Source organism: Rattus norvegicus, chromosome 11 (assembly GCF_021556685.1).
Source record: "Rattus norvegicus strain SHRSP/BbbUtx chromosome 11, alternate assembly SHRSP_T2T, whole genome shotgun sequence".
NCBI lineage: Eukaryota > Metazoa > Chordata > Mammalia > Rodentia > Muridae > Rattus > Rattus norvegicus.
In genome coordinates this window covers 28,034,040-28,054,809 of record NC_141544.1, presented here as the reverse complement: position 1 = coordinate 28,054,809, position 20,770 = coordinate 28,034,040, and the positions used below count along the sequence as shown (strand labels likewise).

Below are 20,770 nucleotides of genomic sequence, written 5' to 3'. Positions count from 1 at the left end.
CCATAACACACTGGAATAAAGTACCACTGAGAGCAATGTGCTTGATAGAATTATAAAGAAATTAGGGAAACGACACCCGCCATAATAGTCCCAAATAATATAAAGTACCGCGGTGTGACTTTAACCAAGCAAGTGAAAGATCTGTATGATAAGAACTTCAAGTCTCTGAAGAAAGAAATCGAAGATCTCAGAAAATGGAAAGATCTCCCATGCTCATGGATTGGCAGGATTAACATTGTAAAAAATGGCCATTTTACCAAAAGCAATCTACAGATTCAACACAATCCCCATCAAAATTACAATCCAATTCTTCGTAGAGTTAGACAGAACAATTTGCAAATTCATCTGGAATAACAAAACGCCCAGGATAGCTAAAACTATCCTCAACAATAAAAGGACTTCTGGGGGAATCACTATCCCTGAACTCAAGCAGTATTACAGAGCAATAGTGATAAAAACTGCATGGTATTGGTACAGAGACAGACAGATAGACCAGTGGAATAGAATTGAAGACCCAGAAATGAACCCACACACCTATGGTCACTTGATTTTTGACAAAGGAGCCAAAACCATCCAATGGAAAAAAGATAGCATTTTCAGCAAATGGTGCTGGTTCAACTGGAGGTCAGCATGTAGAAGAATGTAGATTGATCCATTCTTATCACCCTATACAAAGCTTAAGTCCAAGTGGATCAAGGACCTCCACATCAAACCAGATACACTCAAACTAATAGAAGAAAAAGTGGAGAAGAATCTCGAACACATGGGCACTGGAAAAAATTTCTTGAACAAAACACCAAAGGCTTATGCTCGAAGATCAAGAATCGACAAATGGAATCTCATAAAACTACAAAGCTTCTGTAAGGCAAAGGACACTGTGGTTAGGACAAAATGGCAACTAACAGATTGGGAAAAGATCTTTACCAACCCTACAACTGATAGAGGGCTCATATCCAAAATATATAAAGAACTCATGAAGGTAGACTGCAGGGAGACAAATAACCCTATTAAAAAATGGGGTTAAGAGCTAAACAAAGCATTCACAGTTGAGGAATGCCAAATGGCTGAGAAGCACCTAAAGAAAGTTCAGGGGTTGGGGATTTAGCTCAGTGATAGAGTGCTTGCCTAGAAAGTGCAAGGCCCTGGGTTCGGTCCTCAGCCCCGAAAAAAAGAAAGAAAAAAAGAAAGAAATGTTCAAAATTTTTAGTCATAAGGGAAATGCAAATCAAAACAACCCTAAGATTCCACCTCACACCAGTCAGAATGGCTAAGATCAAAACCTCTGGAGACAGCAGATGCTGGTGAGGATGTGGAGAAAAAGGAACACTCCTCCATTGTTGGTTGGATTGCAGACTGGTACCACCATTCTGGAAATCAGTCTGGAGGTTCCTCAGAAAATTGGACATTGAACTACCTGAGGACACAGCTATACCTCTCTTGGGTATATACCAAAAGATGGTCCAACATATAACAAAGACACGTGCTCCACTATGTTCATCGCAGCCTTATTTATAATAGCCAGAAGCTGGAAAGAACCCAGATGCGCTTCAACAGAGGAATGGATACAGAAAATGTGGTACATCTACACAATGGAATATTACTCAGCTATCAAAAACAATGACTTTATGAAATTCATAGGCAAATGGACGGAACTGGAAAATATCATCCTGAGTGAGGTGACCCGATCACAGAAAAACACACATGGTATGCACTCATTCATTGATAAATGGATATTAGCCTAAATGCTAGAATGCACAGAACACATGAAACTCAAGAAGGATGACCAAAATGCGGATGCTTTACCCCTTCTTTAAAAGGGGAACAAGAATACCCTTGGGAGGGGATAGGGAGGCAAAGTTTAGAACAGAGACTGAAGGAACACCCATTCAGAGCCTCCCCCACATGTGGCCCATACATATACAGCCACCAAACTAGATAAGATCGATGAAGCAAAGAAGTGCAGGCTGACAGGAACCGGATGTAGATCTCTCCTGATAGACACAGCCAGAATACAGCAAATACATAGGCGAATGCCAGCAGCAAACCACTGAACTGAGAATGGGACCCCCGTTGAAGAATTCAGAGAAAGGACTGAAAGAGCTTGAAGGGGCTCGAGACCCCTTATGAACAACAATGCCAACCAACCAGAGCTTCCAGGGACTAAGCCACTACCTAAAGACTATATATGGACTGACCCTGGACTCTGACCCCATAGGTAGCAATGAATATCCTAGTAAGAGCACCAGTGGAAGGGGAAGCCCTGGGTCCTGCTAAGACTGAACCCCCAGTGAACGTGATTGTTGGGGGGAGGGCGGTAATGGGGGGAGGATGGGGAGGGGAACACCCATAAAGAAGGGGAGTGAGAGGGGTTAGGGGGATGTTGACCTGGAAACTGGGAAAGGGAATAACAATTGAAATGTAAATAAGAAATACTCAATTTAATAAAGATGGAAGGGGAAAAAGGGAATTATAACTAGGCCTGAGCGTGCATGGATGCCCAAAGTTTCTATTGTTGAGGTTGTTCCTGGTGTAGGAGGGTAGAGAAATATTTAGAAAACCATGTCCTAGGTAGGACTGGTGATGAGGGTGGTCAGTACATAAAGATTGTAACAGGAAAATTTGGAAAGAACACTCCAGACAATATCTGCAGCCATCCTTGCCTCGTCCCTGTCCAGAGTAGAGGCAGCTTAGGGCTGGAAGAGAAAGGGCCCTGGAAAACAACCTGAAGCTTAGATGAGGACAGAGTTTAATTTAACTCTTCAGGAAATACAGCAGAGTGTCAATAGATGTGGCTGGCCCAATGGTAGCATGAGGAACACAGGGTGCTATTTGGATTATTTTCCTGAACTAATTGATTGTTAAATAAGACTTTTAGTCCATAAAATAAAATTATAAGTTTACATTCTCACTTTGTTAACTTAAAGATATACCTGCAAATTCTTTGATATCCTTTCCATCATGAAGTAGAAGTCCAAATTCCTCCACCCTGAGAACACAGTAATTCTTTCAACCAACCTTTCATTCTAGGCCAGATAAAAGACATGAACATGGCCACTTCTATGTTGAGACACATGTACCTTGGAACTCTGAGCTATCATGTAGGAGCTTCAAAAACCCCTAGGCCATCTGAGTTCTTTGCTCTTTAATCTTCACAGCTCAGGACCAATGAAGGGATGAGCAGGGCATCAAGTGACTCAAGGTGAAGCCACCATGCCACCATAGACTTCTGAGGCTCTAGATCAACACATTCACGGATCCATGAGAGGTGGTAACAAAATATGTGTTCAGAGATAGATTGTTATATATCAATAAATAATCAGGATAGTGGGATATTAGCTACATTCCTTATTCCTACTACAAAACACCTGGTGAAAGTAACTTAAAGAAGGAGTTCTTAGTTTGAGGATATAGTTTACTGTTGAGGAAACTCATGACAGCAAGGGCATCCATTGTGGTAGCATGCTCTTGGAGGAGCCAGTTGATCCCATCCTGTGCACAGTCTGGAAACAAACAATAATGAGTACTGGGGTCACTTTATAGGTAGTCCTGGACCTCAACCACTACATCCAGGGTTAATCTTTATATTTCAACTAAAACTTGCTAAACTATCATCATAGTCATATGCATATGATCGTCTTCAGGGAGATTCTAAATCTTATCATGTTGGGATCATGGAGATGGCTCATCTCCTCAGAGTACTTGTTATCAAACCTACATTTGATCCCTCCAGCCTGCCATGTGGCTTCCCAAACAAAATAAATACATTTTTTAACAATCTTTTCGAGATTAACCATCACAACTGATATTCCGAAGTATTTACAAATAAAACAACACAAAACCATCATTAGAAATTCATTGTATTTTTTATTGAATTATCTTAAGATTTGTAAGATTATAATATATCCAAAATCAATTCTGAAATAAATGTATAAGGATAGAGTGAAGTGCTTCTTAGAATTGTAGAATATATTTACATACAACACAATGTTTGGATAACTCTGGTGGGTAGAAAGAACTTCACTTTAGATGCCTTTGGATTGGACTCAGGTCTGGTTTTACACCATTAGCTTTTTGGCACTGAGAACATCCCTGGACTGTGCTACTTCAGCCATATACAATAAATACAATGTGGGAAAGTAACCAAATCACCTCCATAATGGCAAATTTCAAAGAACAAGACCCTCTAGAAAGTACCAGGGACCTGGGGAGTGAGAGACTCTCGGGACTCAAAGGGGGGAACCCTAGGTGAAAGACCCTTCAGTGGGGAGAAGGAACTTATTGAATCCACCTTCAGTAGAAAGACAGGGCATCAAGTGAGGCATGGGTTTGTTATCCCACAGTCAAGGCTCTGACACATAATTCTTCCTATCCTAAGAAATGCAGGAATGAAAATGAAGAGGAACCTGAGGAAATGAAGGTCCAGCAACAGGCCCACAATGGGTTCCAGCTCAAGGGGAGGTCCCAAGACCTGAAACCATTACTGAAGCTTTGGGCATTCACAAAAAGAGACCTACCATGATTGCTTTCCACAAGACCGAACAAGCAGTTGAAAGAGTCAGATGCAGATAGGAGCACCTACCCAACGAACAGAAGCTGCTGACCCCTCTGGTTGAATTAGGGAAAAGCTGAAGGAAGCCAAGGAGGAGGGCAACCCTGTAGAGGACCAGCAGTCTCAATTAATCTGGACCCCCAAGATCTCTCAGACACTGGATCGGATCACCAACCAGGCAGCATACACCAGCTGAGAAGAGGCCCCCAACACATATACAGCAGAGGACTCCCAGGTCTGGGTTCAGTCAGAGAAGATGCACCTAACCCTCAAGAGACTGGAGGCACCAGGGAGCTTAGAGGTCTGGTGGGGTGGGTGAGGTGGGGACATCCTTGTGGAGAGGGGGTGGGGGAGGAGTGCAGGGAGCAGGAAGGAGGTATGGGATGTGGAATCCTTGGGGGTAGGGGTGGGGGACCAGGAGGGGAATAAAATCTGGAGTTTAAAAATAAATACATAAATAAGCAAGCCTAAAAAAATAAGTAGAAAGAAATGCCCACCAGATTATATTACCCATAAACTTATCATGTTGGAGAAAGCTGTTATAATGTGTAGAAAATCCGAGTAAGCTTTATCATAGGCATACAAATTTAAGCCAAAATTTATGCTAATTTTATAAGGATAACTAAAATTCACTAGTATGTGCCCACATCGTCTCTCACAACATTTTAGAAATATTTTAATCTTTCGCTCATATTAATTTCAGTAGTATGCTCCAAATGTCACAGTCTTTGATTTATGATTTCAGTTTCTTAAAAAATAGACTTTATTCTTAAAAACAAGTTTAGATTCATAGAAAAAAAATACGACAGTGCAAGAGTTCTGACATTTCTCTTGCCCAGTAACCCAATCTTTAAACTCACATGTTACAATCAATAACCAACAGACACATTGTCAATGACTTAAGTCCTTAATTTGCTTCTATTTCCTACTTTATTCCTGAAATGTGTTGTTATATTTCAATCTAGGTCATTTCCAAGGCACCACATTACATTTAGATGTTGTACCTGCCTCCTTTCACTAATGTTTCTTGTGATGGTTTCTTAGACCTGGGTTTTACTGGATGACTTGAAGAGCTTTGAGGAGAGCTGCCCAGGTGTTTTATACACTATTCCTGTAATGAAATCCATGGTGTGTTTTCTTCATCATTGGACTGGACTTGCTGGGTTTGGGGAACGGAGAGATCACAGATGTGCCGTGCTAATCAGAGTATGTCAAGATGCATACTAACTATATGATCTAGGATTGCTGATGTGACTCTGACAACTGTACTAGGTCATACTCTCTGTAAAGCAGGCTTTTCCTTTCTTGTACTGTATGGTATTGAAAGAAGTTATCACCACGCTTTTGGAAAGAAGTGCATGCCACACTTTAGTGAGAATTTATGCTCTTGTTCCTCTGAGGAATTATCTATATAAACTTCTCAAAACTCTGTAGGGAAGAAATACCCCTTTTAATTGGATGATTGATTGACTTAATTTATCATGTCAATGCTTTTATATTGTGCTAATGCCACTGTATATTATTTCTCAAATGAATCCAGTTCTTCCAGTTACTTCTTGTATGGTTTCAGTAATAGATATCAATATTGATTTTACCTGCTCTCTGGCACGGTAGTGTTCGTGAGGCTGATTTTTGTATATTTTCTGCCAAATTCTAGAATTAATCATTTCACTAAGGAGTCCTAATTATCTTGAAGTTATGTTTTCATGAAAACATGTAATGTAGTTGAGCATCCTGGCTGCACAATTTAACACAGAATAAAACAAACATTTTGCAATTTCTTACAGTTTATTACAGAAGGACACTGATGAGGACCCAGTAAAGAGACACTGGAAAGCTGAATCAATTCACATCCAAGAAAGTAAACCATGATAAACACAGAGATTATTATAAGGATTTCATTGGGACCACTGGTTACAGATTATATATGTGTCCCCAACAGACTCAGAAAGGTTGACATCATCACTGGTGCCACTCTTCCAGAAGATTATAGATCCTTTAGGAGTTGAGAACTACCCGATTAAAGTAGGTGTTTTGGAGAAGGCCTTTGACAGGTTTACCCCACGTTCTGGTTCCATCCTCCTCTGCTTCCTAGTCTACTACGATATGAATAGCTTTGGGCACACTCACTCACCAGGATGACCTGAACCAGTCTGCCGTGCCTTCCCAGCTGTGATGGACTTAAACCTTCTGAAATTATGAGAGAAAACAAATCCTCCCATTAGTTTGTTTTTGTCAGGGGTCTTAGTCAAGAGATCTGCAGGCTGACACTGAAAGTGAGGAGTTGGATCGTGATTTTAAATAAACTTGACCGTGTGGTACTTGGCCTTGGGTACTGGTTTTCAGGAGAAATAGAGATGTTTAGTAATGAAATGGGCCAAAACTGTTCCAGCAGGCAGCCCACTTGGTGTTTGTTTGTTGGCCATGCATACTACTGACTTTACAGGTAGGCAGAATTATATAGACTTATGAAGGCTTCTGGTTTTCTTTTTTTTAGGAAAGAGGCAATCAGTAATGGAAACAGATTCCCCATGAGGAGTCTCTAACAGGGAGGTACATGGAGCTTTGTGAGTATAGATTAAGACCCTGGGATTTTTTTTTGACACCAGAAACATGGACATTTTGAAAATGGAAGATGCAGATCCCAAGTGTCACTATCAGGGGAGAGAGGCTACAAAGGTCAAGAGTGGAAGAGAGGAGCATCCTAATCCTTATTAGAGCCTACGGGACACCAAGTGCCCGGATCCTGACCATGGACATCTATAGTTCAGTGTTTCCCATGCTGGCTTTGAATATTGTTTTATCCCAATCTTTCCTTGCTGTCCTTCAGTTCTTCCCCTTGAGAATAGGAATATTTATCTTGTGCTATATTATATGAAAAGCATCTAATTCTAATTTTGAGTTTATAAGGGCTAACAGGTTAAGAGTGTGTCTTGTCTCAGGAAAAAAAATTACAAACAAAAACCAAAAACCCTGAATGCTAGAATTATGAACTGTGCTGGGAAAGTTAAGACTTTGGGGACGCAAAGTTGAATAACATGCATTTTGCAATACAAGAAAGCCATCAGCATCAAGGGCCCATGTCAGAAATTCTGGTTTGGATCTGAGACATGCCCTGAAGTCTTTTGTTTTGATCCTCATTACCAGAAACCAGCATATGTTGAGAGCTATAGGACTTCAGTAGAGTTTTCTTATGGATTGAACATAAAATATTTCAGCACAGGCTCAGTGACTTAAGCATTTGTTCACCAGCTGCTGATGCTGAATGAGAATGAAGCACCTTTCTGATATTTGGCCAATAACTTGTAAAGGAAAGGCTCTTTCACATCACTGTTCATCACCAGAGGAAGTCACAACAGGCACTCAAACAGTGCAGGAGTCTGGAGGCAGGAGCTGATGCAGAGGCCATGAAAAGGTGCTCCTTACTGGCTTGCACAGCATGGCTTCCTCAGCCCGCTTTTTTTACAGAACCCAGGACCGCCAGCCTAGGGACAGCATCACCTACAATGGGCCAGATCCTCCTCTGTCAATCACCAATGCCTTATCATGGAGGCATTTTCTCGATTGCCGTTCCTTCCTTTCAGATAACTCTAGCTTGTCAAGTTATCATAAAACTAGCAATGCCAGGCTGGCAGAGAAGGGTTCACGGGGCAGGCCTAAAAGGTACCTGTACATTTTTGGTCTGAGCATCTATTTCTCAATCTACTAATGTGATAAGAAACTATGTCTCCCCCCCCATTTTTCTTTAATTGGATATTACTTATTTACATTTCAAATGTTATCTTTGCTCCTGATTTCCCCTCCAGAAATCACCAATCCAAATCCCCCCAGCCCCTGTCTCTATGAGGGTGCTCCCCTACCCACCCACCCACTCACTCCGTTCTGCCTCCCTGCCCTGGCATTCCCCTACACTAGGGCATTGAGCCTTCACAGGATCAAGGGCCTCTCCTCCCATTGATGCCCCGCAAGACAATCCTCTGCTACATATGCAGCTGGAGCGATGGGTGTACTCTTTGGTTTGTGGTTTAGTCCCTAGGAGCTCTGGGGTGTCTGGTTGGTTGATGTTGTTCGTATGGGGTTGCAAACCCCCTCAGCTACCTCAGTTCTTTCTCTTAATTCCTCCATTGGGTACCCCGTTCTCAGCCAATGGTTGGCTGAGTCTCTGCCTCTGTATTTGTCATGCTCTGGCAGAGCCTTTCAGGATACAGCTATATCAGGCTCCTGTCAGCATGCTTTTCTTGGAATCCCCAGTAGTGACTGTGTTGGTGACTTCATGTGTGATGGATCCCCATGTATGGTAGTCTCTGGATGGCCTTTCCTTTAGTCTCTGCTCCACACATTGTCTCTGTATTTCCTCCCGTGAGTATCTTGTTCTCCCTTCTAAGAAGGACTGAAGCATCCACACATTTGTCTTTCTTCTTCTTGAGCTTCATGTGGTCTGTGAATTGTATCTTGAGTATACCGAGCTTTTGAGCTAATATCAACTATTGGTGAGTACATACCATGTGTGTTCTTTCCTGATTGTGTTACCTCACTCAGGATGATATTTTCCATCCATTTGCCTAAGAATTTCATGAACTCATTGTTTTTAATAGCTGAGTAGTATTCCATTGTGTAGATGTACCACATTTTCTGTATTCATTCCTTTGTCGAAGGACATCTGGGTTGTCCAGCTTTAGGCTATTATAAATAAGGCTGGTATGAAGAGAGGGGCGTATGTGGCCTTGTTATATGTTGGAGCATCGTTTGGGTATATGCCTAGGGGTGGTATAGCAGGGTCCTCAGGTATGTCCAATATTTTGAGGAACTGCCAGCCTGAACTTCAGAGTGGTTGTACCAGCTTGCAGTCCCACCAACAATGGAGGAGTGTTCCTCTTCCTCCACATCCTCTGTCACCTGAGTTTTTGATCTTAGCCATTCTGGCTGGTGTGAGGTGCAATCTCAGGGTTGTTTTGATTTGCATTTCCCTGATGATTAAAGATGTTGAACATTTCTTTTTTTTTTTTTTTTCAGAGCTGGGGACCGAACCCAGGGCCTTGTGGTTGCTAAGCAAGCGCTCTACCACTGAGCTAAATCCCCAACCCCTGAACATTTCTTTAGGTGCATCTCGGCCATTCAATATTCCTCAGTTGAGAATTCTTTGTTTATCTCTGTACCCAATTTTTAATAGGGTTATTTCATTCTCTGGACTCTAACTTCTTGAATTCTTTGTATGTATTGACTATTAGTCCTCTATGAGATATAGGACTGGTAAAGCTCTTTTCCCAATCTGTTGGTTGCCATTTTGTCCTATTGACAGTGTCCTTTGCTTTGTAATTTTATGAGATCCCATTTGTTGATTCCTGATCTTAGAGCATAAACCATTGGTATTCTGTTCAGGAAATTTTCCCCTCTGCCCATGTGTTTGAGGCACTTCCCCACTTTCTCTTCTATTAGTTTCAGTGTATCTGGTTTTATGTGAAGGTCCTTGATCCACTTGGATTTGAGCTTTGTACAAGGTGATAAGAATGAAAAAAATTGCATATACAACTCCACTGCCATGTGATTTTCACATAAGGCCCTGAAACCAGAGCCAAGTAAAATTTTCTTTCTGTAACTTGAATCTGCCAGGAACTTTATGACATAGATGACAAAAAATAAGAAATACTGCCTCAGCTGGGAGTAACGGGTCACTAGAGTGAACCTTTGACCCCAAATAACCTTCACAATTCTAAAACATTAAATAAAATGTTGCTAATTAAATGCAAAACAAAAACAAAAGGAAAAGAAGGAAGAAGCAAAAGAAAAGAGAGAAGGCTAACCCTAGCCCTCTTTTGCCAGCAATGAAATGAACAACCTGCACCACACACTTCCCCTTCCATAAACCGAGTCACTCTCTAATAGATCAAACTTCCGAAGTCCTTGAGAACTATAAGCCAAAATGAGTTGTGATTCCCTGAAATTCTTTGTGTGGAATATTATAGCTATAGTAACACAAAAGTAACTAATAAACCAGTAATCATTAGAGCAGAGGTAAAGGCCAAAAAGGCCCCAACTTAAACCACCAGCAATGGCTCGGTATTGCAGCAGCAAAGACACTACTAATAAAGAATTGCTTTACTCCGGGGAGAGGAAAATTCTGTAGTGTATATTTCTACTCTGCTATACTGCAGACTATTGGAGTTTGAAAAATGTGAGGAGGAAGGAAAACAAGCTGAACATATGTTCCTTAAATATATATGAACATACATACACACACAGAGAGAGAGAGAGAGAGAGAGAGAGAGAGAGAGAGAGAGAGAGAGAGCAAGAGAGCAAGAGAGCAAGAGAGCAAGAGAGCAAGAGAAAAATATAGACAAAACAAACCAAAAATCAAGTCACTTTTTTGGGCCATTAAAAAAGAAAGAACTTGTATTTTTCAAACAACAGAATAAAGGTATTAGACGTAACCTGATGTGTGCACCAGTTCCAGGAAGCTGTTGCAACAACACCACAGATTGAGTAGTATAAGCAACTTGGTTTTTGTTGTTGTTGTTGTTGTTGTTGTTGTTGTTGTTGTTGTTGTTGTTGTTTAACAGTATCAAAGGCTGGAAGTCCAAGATCAAGGTGATAGCAGGGCTGACAGCTTTCGAGGCTTCCTCCTTGGCTTGAGGTAGATCTTCTTGTCATGTCTGCCTATGGTCCCCCCTCTCTGTACAGTTAGTTGACTCAGTTTCCTTTTGTAATATAGACAGCAGTCAGAGTGGATGGAAGGGCATAATGGTCACCCCACCAGCCTCATTGTTAGTTTATTTCTTCTTCAAAAGGATTTTTTCCCTAATACAGACACAATCAGATGGATAAGTTGAAAAAGTTATAGACTAGAACTATAGCTTTGATATTTTCATTTGAGAACAACATGGTTGTGCAATCCACACTCATCATTTTACAAAAGAGGAAAATCCAAAGCCTGGGGATTCATCATAGATTATGAAAACTTGAGGTTAGAAGCCAACTTATTCAGCAAGTCTAAGGTCCTCCACCATCACACAGGCTCAAGGCTAATGTCCTCCACCATCACACAGGCTCAAGGCTAAGGTCCTCCACCATCACACAGGCTCAAGGCTAATGTCCTCCACCATCACACAGGCTCAAGGCTAAGGTCCTCCACCATCACACAGGCTCAAGGCTAAGGTCCCTCCACCATCATACAGGCTCAAGGCTAAGGTCCTCCACCATCATACAGGCTCAAGGCTAAGGTCCTCCACCATCACACAGGCTCAAGGCTAAGGTCCCTCCACCATCACACAGGCTCAAGGCTAAGGTCCTCCACCATCACACAGGCTCAAGGCTAAGGTCCCTCCACCATCACACAGGCTCAAGGCTAAGGTCCCTCCACCATCACACAGGCTCAAGGTTAAGGTCCCTCCACCATCACACAGGCTCAAGGCTAAGGTCCCTTCACCATCACACAGGCTCAAGAAGAAGAAACCAGTGCAACATTAAAATATATAAACGGATATAGCTTGGGACAAGAAAATTTCTTTAGAGTAGTGTGAATATTCTGCTACCCTTTGTAAAAAAAATTGCTAAAGTCAGTGGTCAGTTCCAACAAAATTTAGTTTACACAAAATTCAAGACATCTCTTTTTGTAATTTAAATTTTGTGATAGTGCTGTAGAATTGGTATTTTGATTTGCTTCATACTTCTGTAATTAAACACCATGACCAAAAGCAGTTTGGGGAAGAAAGGAATTATTTGGCTTGTAGTGCCCCATAATCATTCATCACTGAGAGAAGTCAAGGCAAGAATTAGAGGCAAGAACTGAAGCAGAACTGCAGATGAATACTGGTCACAAACTTGATCCTCATAGTTTGCCTAATCTGGCTTCTTATACAACAGAAGACTACCTGCCCATGGGTGGTACCACCCTGAGTGGTCTGAACCCTCCCATATCAGTCAAAAAATATCCCACGGATTTGTCTATAGGTCAATCCAACAGAGGAATCTTCTCAAATTGTGTTCTCAGATTAGCCCTGTCAAGTTGAGAAAACAACAACCAGAACAAGCAAGCTAACCAGTATAGAGGACCCTGTAGTTAAGAGCACTTATTGCTCTTGCAGAAGACACGGCTTTAGTTTCCTGGAACAATGTGGCAGGTTATAACCATCTGTTACTCCAGTCCCAGGGATCCCATGCTTTCTTCTGACCTCTGCATGGACACAGTACACATACAAACACACAGGCCAAGAATTAAAACATAAAAAACTTTGCAAAATTTATGAAATAACCCCAATACATATTCAGAAGATAATATAATACCTATTAATAGCTCTGAATATGATACCTATTATTTTTATATTAAAAATTATACTTTAAAATCCCAATACCTTCTATTGAAGACTTACTGTCATGAATGTAAGGTTATTATTCTCACATCTTAGTATAGAAGCATATGTAGATGTACATTACTGTCTGTGTTTTTTAAATTTATGTATCATGCTCTATTTCACCTTATTTCTATACACATATATATTACATATATATGTAAGAGATATTGACTTTATTTTAATTGGATGATTATTTTATATGAAGATTAGAAAGTTTGTTTCCATGGGTATCAATGTTTTCCTTTTTCATTATGGCTTGTACTTTCTTGGGAATATTTTTAAAAATAATTATGCTAGAATATGGAAGTAAAATTATCCTTTGAAGGCTATGTGTTTCTTCTTTTCCTTCTCAAGCATATCAGTATATCAAACCACCAGCAATAGTTCAGAGCTTCTAGAAAATTATATCTTGCCAAGGCTTGTACTACCTATTTTTGTCCAGCTGATGTATGTGAAATGATATTTCAATTTGGTTTAATTTGCACTTCCCTAATTAGTAGTTAGCTTGAATAGCTAATTTTCAGTCTACTGGGCATTAAGCTCTTCTTATAAGTTCTCAGTGGTGTCCTTTGCCTGCGCTTTTCTTCTACAGTTTGTGAGTACTTTTCCTTGTATAAATATTTTATTCTTTATAGATTACAATCTGTTGGTTATAAGGATTATACATATCAAATGCTTACTGTAATTATTTAAAGTATGCCACATGTCTTCTTTATTTACATACATGTGGTAAAGCAGCTACTGAAGTCAAGCAAATTAACATATCCCTGGCCTCACAGTTATCCTTTTTATTAAAACATCATCTAAAATATGAAACTTTTAGCGAGGTACAGCCTTGTTGAAGGGAATACATCGCTTGGAGTAGGATCTGAAAGTTCATACTCGCACCCAACTTCCACCTCACTTTCTCCTCCAGAATGTGGGTAGAGATGTGACCTAGGTGTCTGCTCTCATGTCTCTACCACCACTATGATCCTCCTGCCTCTGCCTCCTTCAGCAAATCCTATCGGTGTGAGCCACCACAACCCACAACTGGCTCCACCACTATTATGAAATCTTCTGGAACCATTAGTTCTGAAATAATTGTGAAGTTGAATTTTACACGCAATGAACTGATGTCTTAGGCAGAGGGAATTTCAGGAAAGCATAGTATTCAGTTTGTTTCTTGATAACTATTCTCTGCTTGTATTTGGGTTATAATGGAGACAAGGGCAATGGTGAAGACAGACAGATAAGAAAGAAATACAGTTTGATGAGGATAGAAGAATGAGCAAATTTAAATTGTAAACAAGATGGGTAACAGAGACAACAGCTGTAATTGTTTAGGAAATAGCACAATTTAAGTGAAACCTCATCTTTGCACTGGGAAAACAGGAAAGGTTTTATGAGAGTAAAATGCCATCTGTTGAAGGGCCCAGTGTGTACACATGCAAACTCGTTTGAAAGGAGAGAGAATGGATTAACTGCAGAGCTTCCATGATTAACCTAGGGAAGTGCACTCTCGGGTTCAGCAATTGGAGATACGTACAAGCCAATTCAGTTGTGTTAGTTAGCATGGGGACAAAGTACACCTTGAGGCAGCAAAATCATGTCTCGGGATCATCCCAAGGGAGCTGGGCTTGCTAGTGTTCAAGAGTCAGTGAGGCTATTCAGGTAGGATCATATTCCTTCTAAGGAGGCCTGCCATTTATTTCTAAAGATGAAGGTTATGTTGTCATGGAGAGTCCAGAATGTTCAAAATATAAGAAACAGTGATATTCACCAAGGAACATTGCAGATATGGAGTTGATCTAACCCAAGAAAGAGACCACATTGATGCGGGCTGCAGAGCTGGAGAGAAAGGGCTTCCAAGGCTTTGAGAACGAGTTTGTGCCACCAAGAGCCCAGCAGCTCGACATGGAGCTGCAGGATGGAATGTTTTCCTTCTCGCTGGGATGGAATGTTTTCCTTCTGGCTGGGATGGAATGCTTTTCCTTCTGGCTTTCTTTCCTATACATTCATTCCTCACTGTGGAAAAGGAATGTTTATTCTGTTGTTGAATACTGGAGCTACTGTCTTTAGTCACTTCTATTTTTGTTTTATATGGGACCACATTTAATAGTAGCTTTGAGTCTTTCAAAAGATCCTGCATTTCTGGTTTCTGAGCAATGTTCAGTCTGTTAAGACTTACAGAGCTTTTAGAGATGACCTAAATTTGCATCATGTGATGCAAATGAGTCTTTTGAGGTGCAAGTGGTAGAATGTTCCAGATTAAAGTGATATGGTGTGTGGTTCATTGAAAAGGGGTCAATGGCGAACCTTCATTGTCAGTTCAATTGGATTAGAATCAGTGATGAGACACAGCTCTGGTCATATCCATGCAGGTGTCTGTACAAAGGGTAATTAAGAAAAAATGGTATTTTCCCCTCCCTGGCTTTATGATTTTCCTTTTTCTCTTTCCTCCCTTTCTCCCTCCTTCTCTCCTTCCCTCTCTTTCTTTCTCTTTTTACTCTGTTGGGTGTAACTTTGTTTGGATTTCTCAGCCTTTTCTTAAACATAGGTATTTAATCACTAAACATTCCTCTTTAAACAGTTTTTTGTTGCATCAACCTACTTAATTTTTTAATTTTCCCTTTGAATTTATTCTATGAATCATTTCTCTTCAAGAACACATTATTGGTTAATCTTTGCAAATTAATGAGTTTTCCAAGTTTTCTTCTAGAATCTATTTCTAATTTCCTACCATTGTGGTTGGAGGATATACTTCGTAAAATTTTATGTTCTTAAACTTATTGAGCTGTTTTGTGACCTAACTTATCATTGCTCTCAGAGCGTGTTGGTGAGTGGTTGAGGAGCAAGTGCATTATGCTGAAGCTAGCTAGAATGTCCAGTGCCTGGATACTATGTCTGAATTGTTGTAAACTATTGGTAAAACCCAACATTTCCTTGTTGATTTTCTGTCTAAATGAGCTTCCCACTGTCAGAGTATTAAAGTCCACAATTCAGATTTTTCCATATATTTGCTTTGAATGTTTAAAAGGTGTGTTAGAGAATATATCATTATCATATATCATAAACATATAAGTTTCTTGTAGGCTGCATGCAGTGGAATATTTTAATTTGCACACTTTATGTCTTCTTAGTGGAGAATTCAAACCATCTGTACTACAGGAAATTACGAGTAGTTTTGCTGGTAATCAATTCATATTACATGAGCCCAATAGGAAATGCCATCTAAAGAGCAACCAGTTGTTCACCTGTGCATCGGATTTCTTTTGTTCCACACTGTAATGTACATGCACAGAGTTAGTACAGGCATTCATTCTTTCTAATTTACTTTCTTTTTTGTTTGTTTGTAGTATGATCATACTAGGTAGCCCAAGTTGGCCCCACGTTTATGATCATCCAATATTAGCCTTCAATGGAATGCTGGGATTATAGCCTTATACCACAATCTGGCATAGTTTAAAATGACAGAAACATCATAATTTAATATATTTACAGTGTTGATAGTATTGAATGTGTAGGCATTCTTGGTTATATCATAGAATAGATATTTCACATATTGTAATGTACAATCTCATCAGTGCAGAGGGAATATTGCTATTCTAATTTGACAGGTCCTTTAAATTTTAGTGTTAGAAAAATATAGGCTACTCATTAGTCTATGTAACATCTATAACCCCTTAATTATCCTGAGAACATTTACAAACGCTTACCTCTGAACTCTTGAAATTTCTGTGTGCAATTAGATTATGAAGTTGTTTCCTACAACTCTAACAAAAGCATATTTTCTAAAATGTCTATTTTATTTTTCACATTTAGCTTTTTTAATGATGCAAAAAAGTATTTTTGTATACAGTGAGATGCATGTATCTAGATTTACATGTTTCGATAGATACTTTTACATTTCTAAGGTCACTCATTGAATAGTCGGCTCTCATTGCACTGATGCAAGAATATTCTGTTTTAATGACAGAAACTTTTTCTTCCAATCTCTCAAATTAAAACCTCAGAAAACATTACAGCAAAGCAAAAATAAACCTGAGAATATCCTGTGTCATTTTGGAATTCATTTGATTATACTTTGTTTTAAGGTTGCATTTCATGAATTTTCTGAATATTATTACAGCAGTCTTTTTTATTTATATTTCTATGTACTTCTGTTATCTTGAGCTTCTTACATTATTTTTATGTATAAAACAATTTCAGCTGATAATTAGTTAATTCTTTGACACTTTCATACATCAATAGGATGGATTCTGATTGCTTCATTCCCATCCTTGTCAATCTTCCCACCTTCTTATCCATCACATTCCCAGATTTGTGTGTTTTCAATTTATCTGCGACTCAGTGCGTCACTAGGCTGAGAGCATGCATTTGAGCCTAGTGCAGTCACCAGGGAAACAGAACTAAAGTCGCTGACCTTTCCTTTCCCTGATCCTATTGGTAGCATGTACTTTATCAGTGAGGGGGAAGACCTGTCAGCAATTCCTCTATCCATGCCTGGATGCTGATGGGATCACTGCTCTTTAGGCCACACAGGGTTGTTCTCTCTGTCTGTCTCTGTCTCCTCCATCCCCCTCAATACAGCATACATTAGGATAAGCATGCAATGAGTTATTTTCAGGTTCTCCTGTCTCTGCCTCTCACAGTGGATAAGAGATTACAGACATGTGTTACTAGCTCAGTTTTATATGGTTATGGGGATTTGAAATCTGACTTTATACTTATGTAACAAGTACTTTATCCACTGATCCATACTGAATATTAGGTAAAGATTTCTACTACAGTCCATTGAGTTAAGGGAAGTGATTGTACTGTTCTAATCTTCTATAGCTAATACTTTATTTGTTTAATCCACTATTAACTGAAGGCATTTAAATCCGTAATTATGAAAATGAGGTGTGACTTAGTGTGGAAATTTTAGAGCACTTCCCTAAGATGTCGGAATAAACTACAGCAAGACGTAAATAAATGTGTGTGTGTGTGTGTGTGTGTGTATGTGTAGGGGGTATTTCTCAGGATATCTGAAGCAGAAGTGAATATACATTTTCTTTTTCTGTTCATTTGTGAATGTTTAGCTAATAGTAAACATATTGCCATAAATTTGGGTATATATATGTATATATGTATATATATATGTATATATATGTGTGTGTGTGTATGTGTGTGCGTGTACGTGTGTGCGTGTGTGTGTGTGTCAGTGCATATGTGTTCAAGTTTTAAGTTTTAAAAAGCCTGCACACTAGTTTTCAAAGTGGTTGAAATAGCTTTTGTTCCCACCAACAATGCCTATGGTTTACCAACCTTTACTATTGCTTGACCTCCTGAGGCTGGCTACTAAGGTATAAGAGACTCTCACTTACTTTGGTGTGTCCTTCCCTAACAACTGAGGCTATTGACAGTCCCTTGTGTGTCTATTGGCCATTTTACAATCTTCATTTCTAAAGAACCTGCATAGGTCCAATGTCCTTTTGGTGACTGGGTGATTTGCTCTTTTGGTTTTTACTTTCTTGAATTCTGTACATTTTAAATGTAAATCACATTTTGAATGAGCACTAGGCATAGACTGCCTTCTGCTACAATATATTTCTTCACCACACTGACTGTCCTTATGCAGAATTTTATTTTTCACCTTCCCCTTCCTATCCTCTAGTGTTGTATCTTTTTCTTCATTCCCTGAAATCCAGTTTGTATTACACAACTCGTCTTATGAGTAGCACGTGTTCTGATGTCACACCAGTACAGGGAATGGACTTCCTCTCCTAGTAGCTCTCAAATGGGATTTTGTACCTACATTATCCCTCCATGCTAGGATTTTGTCTTTCTTGAGCTTGTTCAGATCTTGTGCATGCTGTCACAATTGTTGTGAATTCGTATGTGCAACAAATAAAGTGTGGTCCTTTCCAGGAAAATGAGCAGAACTAGAGATTAGCCTACTAAGTGAAAAAAAATCTAGGGGAGAAAAAGGAATAAAAGTGAAATTGCTAGATACTTGAAGGAGGAGGAAGGGAAAGTGGGAACAAGGCTAGGAAAGCAGGGGCCGGGACTGTAAAGCTGAGCAATCCATAAGGGACAAGCCAATAAGCAGCACTCCTCCATGGCCTCTCCATAAGCTCCTGCCTCCAGGTTCCTGCTATGCTGGAGTTCCTGTCCCGACTTCCTGTTGTCAGTTTGTACAATGTGAAAGTATAAGTCAAATAAACCTTTCCTCCCCAACCTGCTTTTGGTCATCGTGTTTCATCAGAGCAATAGTAACCAGAAGGAAAACCAAAACGTGGATGCTTCATTCCTTCTTAGAAGGGACAACAAAATATTCATGGGAGGAAATACAGGGACAAAGAGTGGAGCAGGGACTGAAGGAAAAGCCACCCAGAGACTGCCCCATCTGGGGATCCATGCCTTATACAGCCACCAAACCCAGTCAGGATTGCTGATGCCAAGAAGTGCTTGCTGACAGGAGCCTGATATGGGTGTCTCCTGAGAGGTTCTGCCAGAGCCCTACTGATACAAATGAGGATGCTTGCAGCTAGCCATTGGACTAAACAAGAGGACACCAATGGAAGAGTTAGAGAAAAGGCTGAAGGAGTTGAAGGGGTTTGCAATCCCATAGGAAGAACAACAATATCAGCCAACCAGACCCGACCAGAGCTCCCAGAGACTAAACCACCATCTGAAGAGTACACATGGAGGGACCCATGGCTCTAGCCACATATGTAGCAGGGGATGGCCTTGTCAGGCACCAATGGGAGGAGAGGCCCTTGGTCCCCTCCAATGTAGGGAATGTCAGGGTGTTTAGGCAGGGGTGGGTGGGTGGGAGTGGGAGCATCCTCTTAGAAGCGGGGGGAGGAAAACGTTATAGAAGAGGTGGGAAGGCAATAACATATTAAATATAAATACATAAAATATCCAAGAAAATTAAAAAAATAAAAACTGAAATAAAAAAAGGCACCTGACAGAAAGGCAGTTCCACAAGGACAAGTATACTTTCTCTCATTTGGGAAATCTAAGAGAGAAAAAAGAACATGGATGTATACATGAAATTGTTAGATTATGAAAAGGGAGTCAGGGATAATGAAGACAAGAACGACAAAATTCTGATGACATCTGGGTGTATCTCTCTGGTGAGTATCTTTTACTTTGTCATTCGTAGGAACATTTCCTGCAAGTTCCACCTGGTTGTTTTTTATAAACTGTATTACCTTCTTGTTGCACCAATCCATTCTTTTGTGATACAGAAAGAAATTTATTCTATAGTTCTTTTAAGTTGGTGAATTTTCTGAAAGTTCATTATTTCCTCCCACATTTAACAATTGCAGGGGCAGATTTCCATGTAACCTGGATTATGTATTCTAATTCAATGTTTTTGCAAAGAATTCGGCTATAGAATTATAGGTATTCCCACCCCATGACTAGTATTTGTAGTTTGACTGTCATTTCAGAATTGATAGTCTGCCTATGGCTGTGTTTCTTATTCAGTGCGAAGATGGGGGTATTCATTTGTACTGAAGACAATTATCATGCTCTCTTTTTAGTATTTTTCACTCAGGTTCCAAGTAGAAGAAATTTCATTCTGGGTTCCTTCTGAATCCTAAGAAATTTGTGTTCCCCCTTCTGGATATTCAATTCTCTGAATCCTAGAACTTTACGGTTTCGGCTTGTGTACTAACATTACTCCAAGGGCTGTCATATCCCTTCCTGAATGAGTCTTACTTACAGACTTAATTGTAGAACAGAGACTCCAGAAAACTGCATGCTAGATGGATGTGCTTTCCTCCCAGGGATCGGTCGACTCTTCCTTTTTGGCACTGTGGCAGATCGCTTCCTTTTAGGAACCCGCAAGCATTTCAAGCTGTTATAATTTTGTTTTCAGGAGGAAAATGACCACACA

At 40.0% G+C, this 20,770-nt stretch overlaps 1 long non-coding RNA gene across 29 annotated transcripts in view; it reads right to left on the bottom strand.

Moving 5' to 3' along the window:
* Window positions 1–20,770, bottom strand: part of LOC148002471 (uncharacterized) — a 219,017-nt gene that overhangs the window by 182,163 nt on the left and 16,084 nt on the right. For 3 of the 29 annotated variants that reach the window (XR_015632909.1, XR_015632931.1, XR_015632924.1), the window contains one exon: window positions 3,395–3,500. The exons of the other annotated variants lie outside the window; for them this stretch is intronic. This is a non-coding gene — a long non-coding RNA (uncharacterized LOC148002471). Of the gene's footprint in view, window positions 1–3,394; window positions 3,501–20,770 lie in introns of those variants that run through there. 29 annotated transcript variants of the gene reach the window in all.